The sequence below is a fragment of the Hetaerina americana genome, unplaced genomic scaffold, assembly GCF_022747635.1.
Source record: "Hetaerina americana unplaced genomic scaffold, ioHetAmer1.1.p SCAF_3, whole genome shotgun sequence".
Lineage (NCBI taxonomy): Eukaryota > Metazoa > Arthropoda > Insecta > Odonata > Calopterygidae > Hetaerina > Hetaerina americana.
In genome coordinates this window covers 106,708,384-106,729,497 of record NW_027286874.1, presented here as the reverse complement: position 1 = coordinate 106,729,497, position 21,114 = coordinate 106,708,384, and the positions used below count along the sequence as shown (strand labels likewise).

The following is a 21,114-nucleotide window of genomic DNA, read 5'->3' as shown; positions in this document are numbered from 1 at the left end:
CGTTCCTGGGATATGTCAATATGGTTTGCAATATGCTTTTGAGTGATTCGCTGGTCATTTTGGATCAAATCCGGTGATCGGACATCCGCTGCATGTTTCATCAATAGTTATGGCTTTTCATGAAATGTTAATACCCATCAATTTACAGTGGACTTATCAACAGAATCGTCACCATAAACAGCCTTTAAATGACAATTAATCTCAGAATGGAGTCACTTTTTCAGCAGTTAAAAATTTGATAACAGCATGCAGTTTAACTCGCGTTGAAATAGCACTAGAAGACGACTCTATACTTCCGCTTCTCAAAAATACACTGGATGAATGTAACGACCTCAAACCTGAGCATGCGTGTTGAGTGGGAATGTTACTTCCACATGCCACCAGGAGTGCTTCTGAAGGTGATTTTGGTTGTGGTCTAAAAGCATGTGTGAATTTGTTTTCAGCTTACCCTCGTACAAGGGAAAAGCAGGGTAAGAAATCTTTGTTTCCCCCCTCTGCCCACTCCTTAAAAAACCCCAGATTGGTTTCACCCTGTGAGGTCAGATCCGGGCGACAACCATCCCATAATTATGTTTCTCCTCTCTTTTCTTTATTTTAATTCTTTCACTATTTCTTAGCTTTGCAATTGCATTTTTATTTTTCTTTAAAGAATGCAGTGATCCAGAGAAGGCCCATTTTTATTTTCATATTGTTGACCTCCGGATGTCAACAGCGGTCCCTTGGTCAATCTGTCTCTTCCTTCTCAGGGCTGGCAGCTGGCTTGGAAGTGTCTCTCCTTTTCAGGTCTGACTGCTCCTGCCTTCACCAACCTCAATCATTTCATTACCCACTTTCTTACCAGACTGTGTTAAATCCTGAATTCTAGTTATAGTTTTGACATATTAAGAGTAAGAAGAGATTACTGTTGGTTTTTAAGAATGTAGATATAGGGTTCCTTCTTATAGTAAAATCCTCCACCATCCTCAGGGAGGAGAAGCACCCCTTTGGGCAGCATGAACCCCCTCCCCTCTTTGGGGAGAGCTACCCCTTTGGGCTGTTGTAGATCTGGTGCAGATGCATAGACCTCTTCATGAATGTCTTCTTGATGTTGTTCCAAAAAAATCAGCTATGGAAATGCCTATTTCTAATTTCCTCGCCTCAATTAAAATCAGTTTTGTTGAAGCAGTAATTTCATTCTTTCTGCGATTTATTATCCAGTTCTTAAAATGTTCCTCCAGCTTTGGCCATTTAGGAGTACATGGATGTAAATTTGTTTACCCATATCTGCATTTGCTATATCCACCTTCTGTTCCTTCTATTATCCATTGGAAGTGGGCCAAAATGCCTTTAAGCCCTCTTGAATATGTGTTCTGAAGCATAATTCACGACTTCAAGTGTTTAAATGCAATAAAGTGTGATAATCTTCTCTCTTAAGATCATGTGGGTGTTATTATCTTTTTAACTTTTCATACGATGCTTATTTTCTGTTATTATTTTGATATTTTCGAAATTGGTATAAAAGGAACCACTTTCTGTGCCTTAATGGCAATCTTATGCTACTTAATGTTGAATGCCTTTAGACTCTGAGTTTAATGGGAGAAATACAATTTATAAGTGTATTAGCAGATGGGCTACATCATTGTTAGCCTGGTGCGCATTAAGTTTCCCAGCAGCAACACATGTGAGATGTAATTAAACAATATATTAAAGTAAACCATAAACGCAGTAATCAACCCGAAGGTCAGTTTGGTATGTGATGGCTGAGTTCACTGAGTACTAAGCCCAACAGTGTGTGAAAGTCACATATCAGGGTAGGGGGGCCAGTTTCTTTCCCTGTGCCAGGTATGGTTTCCCAGGAAGATCTGGTACCCAAGAAATCACATAGCCTGGGTGGAGCTGCAGGTGCCCAGAGTGCCTTGCCTGGGATCCTCTCGTCAGCAGTCCAACGCTCTACCCCCTGAACCGCGACCCACATATTTACAATATATTTACAATGTATATTTAGGAATATATTCTATTGTTTCAGGCTTCACTTTGTGGAAGTAATTAATATCCATTATTAAAATAGAAAGAAAGACTCGTACTTTTCCACAGATTTTATTATACGGTACAACGCGTTATATTTAGGAAGTTATTTAGGCAGTACTTTCATGGAAATATTAAAACTCTGTTGCATTCAGGACAGTGATATTAGTGATAGTTGTAATAATATCAACCATTTTCTATGCCTACTGTGGGAAGGTTTACTCAATAGCAAGTATTTTTCGAGTGAATCGGTTTTATCAAAATTATACTGATCTATCCTCGGCCCATAAGATGAAGGCTGATTTTAGATCACATTTTGAAGCTATAAATAAATGAAAGGACTAACTTTGTAGTTACACACGGTTCATGTGGAACTACAAAGTTAGTCCTTTCATTTATTTATAATGAATCGGTTCCATAAAGTTACGCCAGAAACCATCAATTACATTTTGAAGCATAAAAAGGACATTTTATGGTCCAAAAAATATCATAGTTTGTTTTAATGATGTCTTAGTAATTCTTTCTCTTTCCTCACCTCCTGGATTTTTTTTAAATTGGAGAATTATTAAATTAAGAGACACAACTTAAGAGAATCCATGAAAAATATTTAGCCAAAATATAATGATGCCAAATTTTTATTGATTACGTATCGGGGTTTATGGCACAGGGTTGTGGTCCTCTAACAAAAACCCTGTATCCTCTCCTGCTGTAAGCAGAAGAGAGATAAAATTTGATTTTCTATATTAGACTACTAGTCAAGAGGTTGCTTTTTGATTGTGGCAAGAAAACTATTCCATAATATCATGGCTCTTGTAGGAATCAAGCACTACATCACTTCTAACCCATAGTTAACATAGATACACTGAATATTGCAATAACTTTTCAACAAACCTTTTATTTCCTGCACATGCTTTACATCTCTCTTTGTGCAATTGTAAGAAAATAACAAAGAGAAATTGATGAAATGAACTTACGAGGTAACTATATGTATTTTTTTGACAGCATTGCAATAATAATGATGAGCCTTTGTAAATTCAATGGGCATGCTCTCCATAAACATTGGGCGCATGAAAGTTAAAAGGAAGACATTAAAATCATGACGTGAAGGAGATTGGATCTGAAGTATGAATACTGTTCTATTCGGAGAACACCTGGGATTCATTATTTAATGTGTAATTTGTATGCTACCATTTAAGGTAGGTTTTGGATGGAAAAAAACAATGCTAAATATTGCCTTTCCAACAAAATTCAACCTGATATCCAACACCATGTTAAAACATTTGATTAACAATTATTTATTCATTCTAACCAATTATTATTATTGGTATTCTACAGTTTATGCTATGTTTTGGATGTACAGAGATAATAATTCTTTGTCCCTCCTAAAAAATCACAGACTGACATCTGATACTGCAATCAATCCCTCAATTCTGCACGCTTCCTTTTTCCCTTCATTCGTCTCAATATATCTATTCTTGTCATACCCCTTCCTTGCTGGAAAAGTGAGCCATTGAACAATCTAAGAAGCTTTGAAACATGATGTGAGAACTGAACAATTAAGGTTAGTTAGACGTATTACTTTGAAAATTTTAAAACCAGGAAATTGAAAAGGGAACATTTTCTATGAGGTGCAGCAAAGAAAAGAAAAATCACAATGAATCTGATCCTTATTTGGGGCAAGAGTTTCCTTAAGAGCCAAATATTAAATGAATCAGATTTGAAAGACATACGAGGAATATCAAATGACAAATACCAAAACCAGATAATGTATGTAAGAAAGAAGAGCACTTAGGTTGGCACTGGATAGGGAAAATGGAGTGTTTTAGTCTATAACTTTTTTTGAAAGATTATTAATAATATGATTGATATATTTTTATTTTATTAAATATTTTAATTTTGTGCAATTTTACGGTTTATTGTTATTCATTGGGACAGTGACTGAAACAATCACCATGAAAAAGTGCAACCAAAATAAGAATAACAACCAGTTCACTTTAAATTTCCCTCTAATTTCAATTTCTGCCTTCAACTGTTAAAGCGAACAGAGAAGGAGTGGAAAGAGGTTAACCAATGCTGGGAAGATGAGATTTTCGCCAACGTTTCGTGTTTCCTCTGGTGGATAAAAAAATCGTCTTGTGACTTGTGTTGGTTTTTATTAATACCAATGTCAGATTGAGATCATTAAGAGACGTCACGTAATTGTTACGTATCAATAAATTAAAGGTAAACATTGTTAATATATAAATAATCAATATTGACAACTGCGCTGCTAATGTTATAGCACAATTCAATTTATTACAAATTTAATCAGTATAAATGAGGTGTGTTTTCGGTAATTTGGTGAATTAGTATTTAAGAGTGCCCAAGTCTCTTTGTTGAATGTGTCAATTCTCTGTCTTCCACTCATCCTTTCATCAGTCGACGTCCGTTATTTTTTGGTCTGCGGTGCCTCTCACCTTTCGTTGTACGTTCATGCATTCGCAATGATTTTTCATGGCAGTTGCAATTTTCTTCCAGGGCCAACATGGGTATTTTTTGGTCATTAGTGCGTTAAGGTCCGCCGATCGCCTGTTGAAACCCTGTGTCACTCACGGTGAGTTATGGCATAATTGCTACTTGAATGGCCCATTATTTTAGTTTTATCAAAATTTTGGTTTATTTTTATACCAATGATTCAACAACTCAGTGCTTAATGAGGATTTTTATGTGGTGTTGACGGCATTGTACTTGGTTATTACATTTATTTCCACGCCCTCAAGCCGGCGATAATGTATTTTGGAATAATGAATCTGTCGCCTGTTGTTGTCATTCTTCAAATTCTCAGTTAACAATACATCCACTTGAGAAAGTCAGCATAATGCCGCACCAACGAAAATGTGTCGTTCAGTTACCATTGTATGGAATTTTATTTCATACTTTATGAGATGTTCTTTAAATTAATGACGGTGGACAAATATTTTGAGTTATGTGATCGTGACAGAATACACGTAAGCATCAGCATGGTTTTTATAGTATTAATGACTGAATAATTAAATTTCTCATTATCATTTAAACTAATTTTTTACTTCTATCTTTGACCGTATTTTTGAAATTGAACCTGGCGGTGAATGATATAGAATGTAATGCTATTATATCTGAGAATTTCAAGCATGTAGTCCAATATTAAATTAATTGATTTCGATTGCACCTATCGATCTTTAAATCATTCCCCAAAGTGAACATAATTAGTTCTGATTGAATGTAAGGAATGAGCGTTAATTATTACAATGGCATTTGGTATTGTTTATTACCCGGTAGAGATAGTATGTGCTTAGGTATTTAGAAATGTACGTGGGTATTTAAGAAAGGTAATATTCCTCATGATCAGTTTTATTTTGTGTGCTGATGATATTAATTATCTTACCTATCAAGTGCATCGTTGAGTAGTGATTTATTCACAACACCTCCAGACCTTGGGCTTAATATTTTCTCCCAAAAGGAGCTATATAATTCGTTGGTTAAGCGAAGTTTTCACATGTTCTAAATACAGCATGTGCAAGACTTACAAGCAGGTGACTGTGGACCATTCAAGTGTTTCTTAGCTGTTATATCAGTTCAAGTATAATTTTGAAAAGCATTATGATTTCTTCTGTGATTTATCCACGCACAAAGTATGATTTATTTTCAAGTCATGCAAGGAGTAGTGCATATCAGAGTCATTAACTCTGTACTTTAACTGAACATCAACAAACAGTTTGTTGTTACTTTTTGGATACGGTCTATAATGAGGTAAAAAACTTTGTATTTCCACATGGAGTTATGGTTCACTGCCTAATTTTTTGTCTAAAAGGCCTCTTCAGATGACATGCATGTGTAAAACTAATGAAATAACCAACTTTCATGAACAGGAACTAGTTGCTGCTTCTTGACTTGTACTTGTATTTGTAATACTTTGCTTTACAGCTGTGACATTTTTAAAAGTCTAAAATGTGCTTCAGTTTGCTTTGCCATCACTTAAGCTTTTACTATCAAATAACCAAGTTATGTGCAGACTTGAAGCTCAGTCCAAAATTGTCTCTATTCCAGAATTCTGACATCATCTGGTATGAAAAACTAATGAATTTTTGGAGTCAAGACCAGTGATAAATTTGGTTAAAAATGCATTATTTAACTTAAACCTCAAACTTTTTCTCTTAATTTTTAGGAATCAAAATTCTAACATTTTTAGAGATTTTAGGCTTTTATATTGAACCATAGAAAAGGGCATTTATTTTTCATCTCATCTTGATTACATTAGCTTACAGAAATCAATTTTGCCAACACTGCTGGGATTTTGAGTAAAAGGGTTGCGATTTTTATTATAAGAGAAAATAGGTTCATCTTTGGAAGATGTTGTTGTTGAACTCCTCGTAATGAGCTGCATGTTCTATGGTACACGTGGGTTTGTGCATTTATAATATTTGAGAATAATTGGTACATTTCTGAACATCATTTTCATTGCTTTGTAATATCTGAATTAGCTTCTGGCATAGCTGGAATTGTATTTGTCATGGCATGTATCTGATATTTATATCTGTTGGTATTTATTAGGTATTTGACTATCAGATTGTCTTTCCATTCAAAAATTCCTAATTATGTATTACATTTCTGGTGAAATCAACGACAGTATCCTTCCTTAGTCTACACTTATGACCTGATACACTAAGCTTTATATTTAAAAATTCATGAACACAGTAATCAACCTGAAGGTCAGTTTTGTAGGGGATGATACCCCAAGATCTTCCTGTGAAACCATAGTCGCTTTCCCAGGAAGGTATTGTGCACAAAAAATCACACAGCTTGGGTGGAACTTAAGGGCGCCCAAAGAGGCATGCCGGGGAATCGAACCTGGGCCATCCAGTCAGTAGTCCAATGCTCTACCCCTGGACTACTGTGCCCCCATGTAGTTTTATAAGTACTAGGTGAAAATATGTATTTATGAAATTGACTTTTCTGCCACATTCTGCAAAATATGAATCTTCCACCTTAAGAATTGAATCAAAATGAGTAATATAATCTCTGAAGTTCCCGAGATGAATATTTAATTGGAATGGCTTAGCGTCCAAAAATCCAGATGTGGGTCATAACTGATAATGGCTGTCTGGAAACACTTGCTCAATTGTTGGAATTATTTTCCTAAAATCTCATTTCATCACCAGATTCATCTCTGGTTAAAATAGATTGTAATTATGAGATAAGTGAGGTCCAATAAAAATAAATTATGTTATTCTCAGTGAATATGTTCATGTATCTTGGAAACAGCCATTTGCTAGAATAATTCAGAGTTTTGGATAATGATAATATTATAACCACATATAGTAACGTAATAAACATAAGGACAATTTCAATGAACGTTTATGGTTAAAACATAGCTTTAATAATGCATCTGAATGATAATATTGTTACTAATTCCAAAAGCACAAAATTCTATGTTTCAGAACGTAATAATTTGGATCAAAGACTTATGGGAATAGAAGTTGTATATAAAATTTATGTCTCAAAAATTTTCTTGATAACAGCATAAATACCTCTTTGGGATAAATAAAATTTTTGATTCATAGGTCTTAAGGTGGCTGATTGATCCAAAATATAATTTGTGGAAAATCGTAATATCTTAAATGGATGGTGTTCTGATGGCATTATTGTTGAGAGTTTAACATTAATCGTGCTGGTTACATTATGTCATTATCAAACTTTGATGTGTTACTGTATGTAGTTTAAAGTGGATGTGAGGCATCAATAGTTGACTTACAATTGGAGCCAATGATCTTTAGTTTCCCTCACAGTCTGTGTATATATTGCCAGAGACGTATTGCTTTGTCTTGAGTTTTATGAAAGATTTTTGAGAAATGAATTTGTTGATTGTGCCCACGATTGAAGTGCATGCCCTAAGAAATCAGTGTGTAGGAATCTTACTCCAGCAATATTCAACGAAAAGTTTGACAGCTTCCTGATGTTTATTTAAAGCTATGCCCAACTCTTTTAATATTGCATCATTTACGGTGGACCATTGGTCAAAAAAGCACGTTTTTCATTAATTTAGTCCTTGATCGTTACAATTTTCAGTCCTCCATGCCACTCTGCTCTATACTGCATTCTCTTACCTTTTGAAAATGTGATTCCATGCTGAAGATTCAGATAAGTTTTGGCAGAAAGTGCAGATATGTGAAGAAAATGAATATTAAGAGTGAGGAAAGATTTTAATCTAAATTTAAAAAATATTGATTCGGTCCCCTGCCATACAAAAGTCAATAATGATTTTACAAACCTATGTTTTCTAATGCCTCATTATAATGTGACAAGCATGGGTTGAAGGTATATCATCGGTAGAGCACTGAAGTTAAGATTCTATTTAAAGTCATCATCTTTGGATATCAATCTGAGGATTGGTTTGTAGTCCAGACTATCCTGTCTCATACCAATCTCTTCATTCCCTCATGGCTCTTCAAACCCTCATTTTCCTGTACCTACTTCTCATAATTCATCCTTGGCCTTTCTCCGTTATTCTTCCCCTCCATTTTATTTCAATTATGATCTTCAGTAAACTCTCGTGACTCAGGATATATCCAATCAATTATCTTCTTCTTCTTCTTCTTGTAGGTGTCGTCCATACTCTACACTCACTCTTCAAATTACTCGATTTGTTACTCTTGTCATTCCATTTTATTTTCAGCATATTTCTTTAACATGACATTTCCATTGCCTCCCTAGCTTCCTTTCTCTGCTGCTGCTATTAGCCAGGTCTCACGACCGTAGAAAAGTAGGCTCCATGTATAACTCTTAATGAATCACTACCTTATATCTTTGCTGGTATTATTTGCCACTAGTAATTGTTTCATCTGATAGAAAGCCTTCTTGACCATTCCTAATCTGCTTACTATATCCCTCAAGCCACTCCCATTACTAATGATCCTGCTTCCTATACGAGTAAAACCGGCCCACTTTTTTCCAGGGTGTTTTTCCCTAGTCTTACTTTGAAATTTGCTTCCCTAATTTAAATGCAGACCATTATCTAAATTTAAATCTTAATTATTAATCATATTTATCTTGAGGCTGTACTTTTTCATCTCCTTCCTCATATATGCTAAGTATACTTGCCAGGTCTTCTTTCTCCTCTGTAAGTGTAGCATTGTCGCCTTCAGATTTCAGCATCCTTATCCTTCTCCTTGATCGTGTAAACTGCCTTCCCAATCAATATACAAATTAAATTTCAATGATAATAATGAATAATCCTGCCTTACCTCCTTTATTTTACCTTCTTCCCGGCTTTCTCCACATCTATGAGTGATCACTGCTGCATGATTCCATGTAGAGCATGTATCATTCTCTTTTCATTGTAGTTACTTCCAGTTTCCTTTAGGTTACATAGAATCATATTATAGTCCATGTACTCAATCTGGCTTTCGCCAGATTGAGTAATATGATAAATGCCAATTGATCTTTCCGTATAATCTTCTCTACGATGAGGGTAAGGGCAAGAGAATAGCTTATCTTGCTCCTTTTACCTCTTCTTTTGACCTCAATTAAATACTATCGCACTTTCCTCTCCATTCTTCAAAATATTATTCTTGCTGGAATCTTTGATGCATGACTCGTCATATTGGTTGTCCTGGCGTTTTTACAAATGAATGCTTATTTTGTTCGTTTTGAGACGATCGTGTTCTTTTTAAAGTCTCATCAGTATTTCCATTCTTCTCGCCTTTATGCTAATTGCATCTCCCAACATTTTGTATTCATTATTTCGTTCTTCAGTTCCTGAGTTTTTTGCACTTTCTTATTTCTTCCATTAGGTTTGGGATTGGATCTTTTATCGTTTCCTATTTATAGGTTTTCTTCGGCTATGTTTATCTTCGTGTCTACTAGAAATAGTCATCATTTAATGCCATCTTTATTCTGTGGGTCTTTAATTGTTCGATTTTCAATAACGTTTTCCAATTGTTCCTGAAAATGCAGCCGTGGCTATTTCCTTCAATCTTTCTAACTCCCATTGTGTTTTCATTTTCTTCTTTAAGCTTCTTGAATGTCAAATGGCACTTCATTAGCACTCAATTATGGCCTTTGTCTAAAAGTTTCCTTCTTTGGACCATTTAATGTCACCCGGCGCCTAAGAAACCTAACTTCTTTGTAGACATTTGTACCTCCACGTTCTCTAATCTCCCACGAGCATAGAACGAATGTTCGTTGCGATTTTTCTAAATCCTAAATTGATCTGACGAATTTGAATGATGCCCTCCCTTGTACAAGGTCCCCGTCTGGAGATTCGAATGGGGAACTGGTTTACCTCCGGAATATTTTACTCGAGAGGGTTTCGTCACGTCTGTTATTTGATTTAGTGAAGAAAATGAGAAAATTAGTAAGCTGCTGTTACTCTGGATGCTTATCTGGTTGTGCCCCGTTGCCTTGTAGTGCAGCGGCCATTGAGGGTATTGTTTCTACGACTGCAGTTCAGATGAGTGTCGAGTACTGTGCTCTTCGATCTCGTCAAGGAAGAGGGCTTCTGCCTGCCATCCCTCCTCCCCCGGGCAATCGGTGGCCTATTGTGTGGCGGCAGCAACGCGTTAAGCCACGGTACCGGCCTCGTTCTATCTCCTCCCGAGTACCACCACTAATTGTCCACAGCGGCCTATTCGTCGAGTACACTCGCTTACGAGGGTAATCCCAGAAGTACCCGATCCAATACAGAAAACGCAAAAATTTTGGAAGAAAATGTATTTATTTTTCAACATAATCTCCTTTCAGCTCCCTATACACTTTTTCAAGCGATATTCAATAAGTGCGATAACCTTTATCATAATAAGAACTGTCTTGCTCCTCAAAATAGCCATTAACTGCCGACTTCACTTCTTCACGGTTGGAAAATCTTTGACCACCGAGCCATTTTTTTCAATTTTGTGAAGAGAAAATAATCCTAATCCTAGGGGGGCTTAATCTGGCGATAATAGGGTGCATGAGGTTGCAATGCAAACTTCAATTCATGAATTTTGGCTGTTGCAATAACAGATTTGCGAGATGGTGCATTGTCTTGATGAAACAACACTTTCTTCTAAGCCAAATGCGGCAGCCGCTTTTGCTTGATTTCTTCGCTCAAATGTTGCAATAAGTTCGCATAATACTCGCCGTTGATAGTTTTTCCTTTTTCAATATAGTCAATGAAAGTTATCCCACGCGCATCTCAGAAATTCGACGCTGTGACCTTGCCTGCAGATGTAATGGTCTTCGCCTTCTTTGGAGACTGTTCTCCCTTTTAAATCCATTGTTTTGATTGTTATTTTGTCGCGGGTGTGCAGCAATGGACCCATGTTTCAAGGTTATGAAACGGCGCAAAATTTCTGCTTTGTTGCTGTGAAACTTTGCTAAACACTCAATTGAAACATCTTCACGGCGCTTGTTTTGCCCGAGTGTGAGCGGTCGAACCACCGTCCTCGACCAGGTGGACTCACTGGATGGCTGAAAGCTCAGCTTCGAGAAAATCCAGAATAGGCTGCCAAAAATAAGTGATGAAACAAGAGTATAGGCACCGAAGAAAGGAATTTATTTTATTTATAATGAGAGTGGATAAACGTAGCAGTTTCCATGCGGCATCTCCCGCAGATTCTTTGGAGATTTAGCAGTTTCAGGCTTAACTTTGTGGAATTCCTTCGTGATGAGGGTAGAAAAAGAAACTTTGCATTTCCACATAGAGATCATGAGGTGGATGCTCATCATCGAACCCATGGTCGTGTGAACAATTAAATCTCTATGTGGCAGTGCCAACTTTCTTTTTCTGCTATCATCAAGAGTGGATAAGTGACAAAATGATAAACTTTTCACATGAACGTTGCTTTTTGGTTTTAAAATTAAATTTACAAATATTTTAATGGTGTAAAACTGTCGCAGCGAGCAATAAGATAATTAAAAAAAACATTCAAAAATAATCCCTGTCATTTAGGATGTGCTCCCTCAAGTTTGAATTGGAAAACGATGACTCACACCCATAGAGGTTTACAGGGAGGGGCGTATTCAAAGGACGACGTGTCAAATGAACTCGAACAAATGTCAGCAATAATTTCCTTCTAGAATGTAATAGCTCTTTGATTTTGTTCGTTTTTTTGGCAAAGTTGTTATTTCGGAATATCAATTTAACTTCCTAATTCGGATATCAAGAAAATTGGGATTATGGAAGGTAAATTGGCCAACGAGGACATTTTAAGGCATTTTGTTTGAACTTCTTAAAAAAATCGATGGTATTGAGATCCTCGAGGAATAGGAATCGTGAATTAAACAAAGATAAGAGCGCATAACTTAGATACCGTCGAGCTGTTCACTTCAAAAGAAATGTTGGACGAGAAAGGGGATAGAAGTGTGGACGTTGAAAGAAGAATTAATGACTTAATCTAAAGGAGATTTGACAAAGGGGAGTGAGCTAGTGTGACTGGGACTGGAAAGAGGGATGGGGAGCGGGAAGATAAATGAAAACTTTGATAAGGGGCGTAGTTTTGAATACTTTCAAAACTCCTCCTTGAAGAATCGAGGGTAAGCTTGGATTTGAGGCTTCAGAGAGTTGGGAGTGGAGAAGAATGGAAGACGAAAAACGGATGGAAAGATAGGCCAATGAATTTCTGGGGCGTGGTTGGGGACGGGAGAGGGATGCTGGGAGAAATGAGAGAGGAAAAATGGATGCTCAGAGGCAGAGGGATATTGAAAACTGTGCCACAGAGATGAAACTGTGGGATAAGCAAGTTGGAGGAAGGCATTTTGGACGAAGGAGGAAGTGCGAAAATTTGTTTAGTGCTCCTCAAATAATTTGCCATGCTTCGTAGCGAAAATATGCAAATTTTCGGGGCAGATTCCAAAACTACAACTTAAAATTACCTTGGTCACCTTTCATTTTTTCTCAATAGCCTAAAAAACTGGAATGCTTTGTTACTGATTCAGATGGTTTTTTCATTTTCGTCTAAGTACTATTAAAAGAAATTGATAAATCATCCCCCAAATTAACCCTTAAGAAACAAGTGTAAAGGATTAGTCCAGTAATGGCTTCCTTTTATCGTATCTTACGTAGTGTGTATGTTCATCGTCACACTTCCACTCCACTAATTTTTTCATCAATCTTCTTTGAGCTGAATTATTGAAATGGTCATTTACTCTGAAATTAGTTGCAAAATGGATTGCAAGCTCGTTAAATACATTTTGCGACAACGTAACTTCCTTTTTCATGGAACAAAACCCCTTTAAAAAAGGGAGTTTAATGTTTTAACGTGATTTAGTCTTTGCCGCCTTAATAAACATGCATATAAAATCCAAGCCGTTTAAAGCCGCACCGAGAATTAATCTTAAGTGATTACGTTAAGTAATATGCGAGATATTCGCATTAACATTCGAATGGTTCCCTAAATTCACTATCGCATGTGAAAATTATCGCGTTTGTGTTATAATTCACTTTGTTACTTGAAAAAAGAAGAAAAATTTTCAATTCTAATAATAAAATTTTGAGTAGCCGTGGTGGAAAAAATGATTTTGTCTTAGCTTAGAAAGTAAGCTTGGGCTATATTTATCCATGTACCCCTGACCGTGGACATTAGCGGATGACTCCGTTAAAAGTTAATGTTGCGGCATCTCCCGCAGTTTCTTCGGAAAATGGATTAAGATGTTCTTCGATGAAGTCGCGCCATGGTTTTCGTTAATTTTCATCGCACCGTCCTGTCCATGCTTAGGGGAAGAGAGCCCCAACATGTTCTTTGAATCATGTTCCCTTCTCCAATGTTGTGATATTCGGTGACTACAAGCATACATTTTCCGATGGAAACTTTTTATTATTTTTTTTTAACGGGTGTTCTGTCTGTTGAGGCTCCTCGTAGGTTTGGATGGACAAGGCCTCTGCAAAGTGTACAACGATACATTTACTTTCCTCTCATAACAATTCACAACCTGACATTCGACACTGCTGTAAGTCCCTATTCAATTCTACATGCACCCTTCTTCGCCTGCCTTGCCTTTGATTTCTCCCCACAACACCCTCTCCTCTCTGGCCACATCTTATTCTAACGTTTATAACTTAGCCTTTCCCTTTTTTGAAAACCGCGTTCCCTTTTTTATTCTTTACATTTATTTGTGTCCAATACCTATCGCGTTGCCTTTCCGATGCATTCAGCAGTGCTTGCAAACCCCTTGGCTGACTGGCAAACTAAATGCGTTCATCCGCTAACCAAACTAATTTTTTTAATTCCCCTTCGGCTTCCACTTCCTATCTCGTGTCCTTCTTGCCATTCCTCTATAACCATTTTTTCCACATTTGAGTTGTAAATTTTGAAGCATTTTATTCAATAAATATGAGGGACGTGCGGATACAGGATTTGATGAGGCTGAGGGGGTCGCGACTCAGGGGCGTAAATATTAATTGATGTGGTCGGTCAACATTTTAAACTATGGATTAGCTAAATGGTTACAATCGGTCCAATCGTTGTTCTCATAATAAATAAATATATATATGTAATATATATATATATATATATTACATATATATATATTATATATATATATATATATATATATATATATATATATATATATATATATATATATATATATATATATATATTACATATATATATACATACATACATACGTACGAGGGTCATCCGGAAAGTAGTACCCGTTCGTGCCGCATGAAGTGCTGACGACGCGAGTAGCCGCTGGACGAGGTCAGATAGCTTCAGTGGCTTGTCTGCCTTCTCTGAGCCAAGTTGCGTGACGCTAGCATTGCCTGTGTTGTTTCTGTGATTGTTTACAATGTTTAAAAAAATTGAGAACGCCGCCAGTTGTGAAGTGAGGGCAGTGATTAAATTCCTCAATGCAAGAAACGTTCGCCCATGTGATATTCATCGCCAATTAAAGGAGGTGTATGGAGACAATGTAATGGACGAGTCGTCTGTTCGGCGGTGGTGTCGCAACTTCAACATGGGGAGGGGGAACACACACGACGATGAGCGTTCGGGGAGACCGTCTGTCATTACAGACCAACTGGTGAGCTCAGTTGACGAATTCGTGAGGAACGATCGGCGCGTCACAATTGATGACATCTGTGAGCATTTTCCCAATGTTTCTCGAACAATTGTTCATGAAATTGTTAAACACCATCTGCATTATGCAAAAATTTGTGCAAGATGGGTCCCTCGCGTATCTCAATGAGCTGGCGGCGAAGGACTATGCAGCAGGAATACAGAAACTTGTCACACGTTATGACAAATGCCTTAATTTGCTTGGAGATTATGTTGAGAAGTAGTTTAAAGTATCCTCTTTCAAATAAAATTTTTTATGTTTGTTAATATTTACTTTTGTGTCTTTAATTCACGAACGGGTACTACTTTCCGGATGACCCTCGTATGTATGTATGTATGTATATATATATATATATATATATATATATATATATATATATATATATATATATATGTATATATATATATATGTATATAAAAGAGAGAGTTCTCAGGCGAGGGAAAGGGAAAGCTCACCAATATGGCAACATAGTTGAAAAATTCAATGCATATGGATCGATTCAAGTATGGCATTGATCTTATAGAAGGAAAGATTTTTCTCATTGACTTCTTAGTTTTTTTTCTCTTCCATTCTTTGTTCCCTGTGCCCTCCCTCTCTGTATCTTCCCCCTATGACCTGATAGCACGCATTTGTTCGCTCCCTGGTTTCCGTTCCTGTCAAAGCTTCTCTTAACACGTGCTGTTCATTTAAAGTACTAATTAGTATGTACTTATAACATTTTAAGAAGTCATGTAAAAGTAAAACATTTATGTTAGAAATTAGTTAATGGCATGCATAAGATTTTCACGGCGTGGAAGGGGTTAATATGAAGAGATCATCGACAGAAATTGCTGCGAAACTTCATTTGCACGCCAATTTTGTTCCAGTTGTTCGTTGATAAATGGGACAACTCGGGCAGACTGTACGGGAGCGCTCCCGAGTTTGCATTCAGAGCTAGGAGAGCAGCAACACATGCTGGAAAGAAATTAAAAAAAATCAGGCGAAACTAATAAGTGGGAAGGTTAGCCCTTTTTTTACGGATTTTTTTGCAGTCTTTACATGCAGATCGAAAAGGTATCAATTTTTGTTCATAATCGCTCTTCTCATTTTTTTTCAATCTGTGAGCGGAGCAGTGCTTTAATTGATTCGGGCCTAGCTCCTTGAGAATCATGGGGTATAAATGCTCTCTTCCTCGAATTTTCATGAATCAAATTGAAATGGCTCCACCGGAACTGACTACGACGGGATGGACGTAGTCATAACGAACCATTTTCAGCTTCGCGATGAGGAGTCAACTCCATCGTGACTACTCTAGGTAGCGTGGAAACGTGAGCGTATTTTATTTTTAAAGATAATCTGAAATATTTTAATAATGCGTTTAAATGTTAGTGTTTTGTGAAACAATTATTTTTTTCGTCCTTAAACGATCGTTTTCGTGTCTTAGATTCCGGCATCGTCCACGAGAACCGGTGTAGGGCATGTAGTATGTTCTTCTTCGAAGAACAAATCTTGGGAAAACTACTGTGAAGAGCTCTCGGTTAGTGTTAGTTGAAAAAACGTAATTTAATTCGATATCTTTCGTATGAAAATTCCCGTGATGGAAAACTTCTGCCGAAAGCCTTGGCCTCGAGTCGAAGTTTTGTGATGGGATCGATCACTGGAGGGCAGAAGCCCAGATCTGCTGGGAAAATATACGGATACCATAGGTTAGAGTGTTACAGATCCCAAAAGGATGAAATGTCCTACTGGAAACTGATAAAATGTGCATTTAGATGTTATTTCCTCAAACAGTAGATTGCGTTGCTTCTTTTTCAAGGTAGGCATATATACTGAATGAATGCCATGAGTAAAAACAAAAGTATTAGTGAGAGGGAAGGTTGAATCAGTTTGGAATCCTTTAAAATCTATTTACTTTTGTTGAATTGGCCGGTGTTGCGCATGACTATAATTCGCGTGATGTAATTCTTTTGCTCAGGAGTGGAATTCATCTCTTCAAAGCATGCATTTCACATATCTGCTCCCTCTTATGATACATTTCACAATGTGAAGATGCAGGGGATCTTTGAACCGTTAATAATATATCCGTGAGATGTTGCTTGCCTGCGATTGGCTATTCCCAATCATCCTCTCTCGACATCACTAAGCATCTCGGAACTTATAGCTCAATTGGGACGGTTGCCATGGACATCCCGTCCCAGTCGTAAATGCCTTGCGCACTGATGCTGTCATCTGGCACCCAGAATAACACACGATGTGTATTCAAGTGGTATCACTTGCGCACCTTCCAAAAGCCTTCACATTCATTGCGACTTCACGTGAAAGTATGCGCAAAGTGTTGCTATATTGCGAAACGATGTCTCTATTTAGTCGAGCTATAACGATACTGTCTTCGCGTGCTTTTCACGTTGGGCTCCAGTGTTTGCTCGCTTTCTTTCTTGACACTAAGTGTCCTTTTAACCTTTCCACCTCGGATCATTGTTTTCATTGCCTCAATTTCTGTCTACCACTGTCTACTGGGGTATATCCTCCTCGTTCTTTTCTTCAATCGGACCCATACATTATTCGTTAACACCCATGAGAACCTATTACGAACGTAAAAGCAAACAAAGAAACAAAATGAACAAAATTTATTCAAATGCCTCGTGTACGAGGTCGTGTGAGAGTCAGAGAAACGTGCAGGGTGCGACGACATAGCTTCCTTAGCTGGGAGTGGAGGAAAGGCAAATGAGTCCCATGGATTAAAGTTATTTCCAATGTTTTCATGTAAAGTATATGAAAAGTGAATGAAGGGTTACTGGAAGTCCATAACAAAACTCTGGGAAAAGCGAATGGGAAACTAATGGTTACAAATCAATGCAAATAACTCTGGGGGATATCAAAACAGTAACTTTTAACGCCGTAATCCGCTAAGCTGCATTAAAATGCAGAATTACGGTGTAAAAATCATTTGCCTAGACCAGGAAAGTGAATCCTGGTCAAGGTGAATGATTTTTACGCGTCGTACTGTCTGAATTTGTGACAAACAAAATGGTTAAGATGGATAGGAAAAGGAAATGGCAGAATGTTAACTCATAATTTGGTGGAAGGGCATGCTAGGGAATAAATGGGAAACTAATGGAAGCATAGTATTTGATGCTGTGTGAAGTCGTGGAGAGTTAGCAGAGAAGGGATGGCGTGTGTGCCCTTAGTAGGAAGGTGAGAGCATCATCAGGGAGTAAGAAGGGAAAATCCATGAACACTATCAAAGTTAATGCAAGAAAATTAATTTGCCAGGGGAAGATTCAAGATAAATGGGAAGAATACATAAAGTATAAACAAGGTAAGAATTATTAGACAAATAAGTTTAGACATTATGAAATATAAAAGAGTTAAAGATAGCTTAGGTCCAGGCATATTGAATTGTGAGATAGAAACGGCATTAATGGAAATTGAATTAAATTAGACCATTTGAAATCGTTATGTTGCCGCACCCTGTACAATTGTTCTTTAATGTTGTCCCTACTACGAGAACATTACAGGTGGACATTTGTTGGAATTCATTTTATTAGGAGATTATGCCTTGGTTTGAAAACGTCCAAGTGATTTTGCATTTATTTATTTATAATGATAGAGAATCCCAGGTCTCGGCAGTATCTCATCTACATCTGCATAAGACCCCACAAAGACGTGTGGCCTACGGGGGGTGTTAGGCGTAATTAAGGATAAAACCACATGCAAAACCAACAAATACGTACAAATCTACACCCCCAGAAGCGAATGCGATATTCATGCGAAAACATTTTCAACTTACGTGAATGGAAATACATTTAATATCAACTACATGACTTGAAACTGAAATGTCGGTACTATTCCTATTGTTTCTTACTATTATAATTCTTAATGGTCCGGGGAAAGAAGGAATATTTGTACTGAAAGGTCTGCCTCAGGTTTCCGTGTAGTAAGTAATATGTTTATAGTCTTCTCTTTCGCCACAGTCGAGATTATGCCCTTCTTTAAGTGTTCTTGCGTCTCTTTTTTTTATGAAAATATTATTCAAATACTCTCTCCAACCCCTTTCCGATGTCTTCATTTTCAATAAGGATTAACCGTTGCCATCCTCAACAAATGAAAAATATCGCCGACCAGTGTGATGCGAACTCTTTCGTGTCGACTAGCTATATCCGTCCCGGTGGGATAATTCCACCACTAACGGTAGTTGTTACAAATGCAATTCATTGTTTTGTGCATCACTTAAGGATCCGTGCAGGTCTGAAATACGAGAATATGGGAAGGATCTTTCAACTTGAACCCGCGGAATATTTCCAGCCACAATTTTGCTTAAAAATAGTTAGCATCCATAGCAATACTATATTTGCCTTGTTTTTAGGATTTTTCATGGATGGAAGTTTAAACCACTTGACGGTGCTAGAAGCATCAGGGATGAATATCTTGAGCGCGGCATACACATCTATTTAATGCCCCGCAAGGGCGTGTGGCGGGGGGTGTTAGGGCACCACCCGTTTTTAGGGAAAAAATCGCATGCAAAAACCACAAATTGAAACAATCCACAAACAAAACATGGCCTACCTGATGTCTTTGCAATGTTTAATTTTGTTCCTACTTATAAATTAAATGTTTTTATTATTTATAAAGTGGCTAAGGTTTCTTAATATTATGATTTCTGATTGTTCGGGGAAAGAATCAGTATTTGTATTATCTACCTGCACTGGAATTTATCTCCCTTATTTTATCTTTGTGGTCTGATCTACTTGAGTAGTGCGGGGTCATAGCAATAATTCCTTTTATTGTCATCGTTAAACTCCTATGTTCTGAACCTTTCTAAGAGTGTAAGTCTCGCTTGTTCTCTCTGTATTTCAAGTTGCTCTCAGCCTAAATCCCTTAAGAGACCTTGTGTTCTTATTATAACAATTTTCAAGGCATCTGGCGGATTTTCTCTGGACTTCATCTAATTCTTTTTGCCAGATTTTCTCCCAAGGATCTAGTTCGTGAAGGTTAAATTATTAATAAATGTCAATGCATAGATTGTAACTACAGTTTTTGATGTATTTTCGAGAAGTTCTAGCCAATGAATAAAGACGAGCAAGGCGCTTGGAACAGACCCCTGTGCCCTCCCCGGGTGTTTGGTAGCCACCGAGAGCCGTTTCCAAAGGAATCCCCATGTGCCTTTTGGCATCTCAGAATTGTCGCAATTCAATAAAATAATTGCAAGCAAAAGATGAAAAGTGAAGTTTCTAATTTTACCTGGTGTGCTTACTTGAGTTACAAGGTCGAAAGTTTTGCTGAAATCGAACAGCACAACAAAGTGACGAGATGGATGACCGGTCTTTTTAACATCTGTGGTTATAATTAGTGGATTGGTGCCATGGTTTCTTCGACAGCCACACTGATATGGATCAAGCAGATTTTAAGTATTGAGGTATTCGGGCACTTGATTACGAGCACCCCCCCCCCTCTCCCCCCTCCAATGCTTAGATTGAGGAAATGAAAGAGATGAAGATGAGGAGTAATCATTGTTTTAGTATATATTTTTATGGAGATACAGCGGGTGATCTCCAAAAATTTTGGTACGTTGATTAGAAGAGGTAGTGATTAAAATTTCTGGAATAATAGGGAGCAAGACATCGCCGGTTATTTTTCAAAGAAATGTGGGGAGATTTCATGAACACGTCATTGAGATGGATTTTAAGTGACGGAAAAATTAATAAGCCTGTATAATACGCGTGTGATGAATATGAGTATCCCTGGAAGAACTTTTAAAAGTATTATTACTGTTTGGTATCATTGGGTGGGCGGCAATATTCAATCTGGGTTTATTTTTGTCTTACTGACTGGAGACTCGTGGGGCCCAATTTCTTGTCGAATCCTATTATCCCCCCCTCTATTTTATCACATTCTTCTGCATTCCATCGCCAATCTAAATGTTCTGCATCCACCTTTAACGTCTCCTATGGAGTTGCCCCAAAACAATCCCCTCTCCTCCTCTTTCACGATCCATAGGAATTCTTTGGTTTTCCTTTCAGTCCATTTTACCGTTTCCATCATTCTCCACTACGAAACTTCAAAAGCCTCTAATCT

The 21,114-nt window shown here is 37.3% G+C and overlaps 1 protein-coding gene across 1 annotated transcript in view; it reads left to right on the top strand.

The window, feature by feature from the left end:
• Positions 1-4,078: 4,078 nt before the first annotated feature.
• Tbc1d22 (TBC1 domain family member 22) overlaps positions 4,079-21,114 on the top strand; it is a 51,973-nt gene continuing 34,937 nt past the window's right edge. Inside the window, exons 1-2 of the mRNA XM_071587504.1 lie at positions 4,079-4,227; positions 4,522-4,597. The gene's annotated coding sequence lies outside the window, so the exon portion shown is untranslated. The remainder of the gene's footprint in view (positions 4,228-4,521; positions 4,598-21,114) is intronic.